Source organism: Malus domestica, chromosome 05, assembly GCF_042453785.1.
Source record: "Malus domestica chromosome 05, GDT2T_hap1".
NCBI lineage: Eukaryota > Viridiplantae > Streptophyta > Magnoliopsida > Rosales > Rosaceae > Malus > Malus domestica.
In genome coordinates this window covers 37850738-37851984 of record NC_091665.1, presented here as the reverse complement: position 1 = coordinate 37851984, position 1247 = coordinate 37850738, and the positions used below count along the sequence as shown (strand labels likewise).

Below are 1247 nucleotides of genomic sequence, written 5' to 3'. Positions count from 1 at the left end.
GCAGGAGAGTCTTGTGCAGGAGGGCCACTATTTTTTAAGAAAAAAATCATATTTTAAATTTTCTTGCTTAGAAATCCAAAACTGTGGTAATATTATAAGCCATGCAATGTGTGGATGGCCAATCCCACTCATCCCATTCTACAGTCCTTCCACTACAATCATGGTACTATTTACTTTAATGAAATCATTTTTCATTAGTTTTTAAGTCATTTTCAATCAACAAGGGATAAAAAGGAAAAAACGTTGTTAACACACTGGATCAATCAACCAATTGTTTTGAAAAAACCTTTCATGACCATAATAGAAATTCTATAAGTAAGGGAATTTTATAAGTAAGGGTCAAACATTTTTTCAAAGAAACACATAAAACATTCTTTTGACTGACATTTACAAGTCATTTTCCGATTGGTTACAATGGTTCTGTTCATCTCTCCAATTAGTTTTTTTGTTCTCTTTAACCTTTTGTCTAATTTTATTTTTCATTTTTTAGGTGACTTTCTGCAAAAGTTAGTATAAGCTTTTCGCATGACATGGATGATGAGTATGAGAAACTCATGCGGAGAATGAACCTACCAAGCTATATGCATAAATCATACCTTAAATTCCTCAAAATCACTTCAATTATTTACCATCTCCCTTATTCAAACTTACACCTCTTCATCCAATAATGTTTCTCTTAGGATTGTAATTAATAACAGAGCAAACAAACATGGAATACTTCTGGAAGTTGTAGAAGTACTTACTGATCTCAACCTTATTGTTACGAAAGCATACACATCTTCGGATAGTGGCTGGTTCATGGATGGTAAAAATCCTTTTATTACGGACTTTTTTATCGCTGTAAAAACTGTCCTTTTTTGTTCGAGCTAGAAACTGATTATGTGATTAGGTTTTCAAATCGGTTTTAACTGCCGCTGATCAAGATGGAAACAAGGTTACAGATGAGATTTTGAATTATATTCTAAACCTAATCCAAAACTAACTGTGTTTGCCATCTGTTTTTCCTGCTTTTGCAGCGAATGATTTAAAAATACTTTATTCAAAAGGTTACATTTGTTTGGTCTACTGTGGTTACATTTTTCATTCGATTAAGCTTTGTCATTGTGTATATATTGGTTGTTCTGTTTCTTAAGATTGTGATTAAAAGACCTTTTTCAGATTATGTGAAAACTCATTTTGTGAAGGAATTTGATACTTAAATGTTTCTTCAGGTATGAATGGCTCCCAAAACAAAGAAAACACTGCAA

The 1247-nt window shown here is 32.1% G+C and overlaps 1 protein-coding gene across 2 annotated transcripts in view; it reads left to right on the top strand.

Moving 5' to 3' along the window:
- LOC108170255 (uncharacterized) overlaps positions 1-1247 on the top strand; it is a 91831-nt gene that overhangs the window by 78588 nt on the left and 11996 nt on the right. The gene's annotated exons all lie outside the window — the stretch shown is intronic.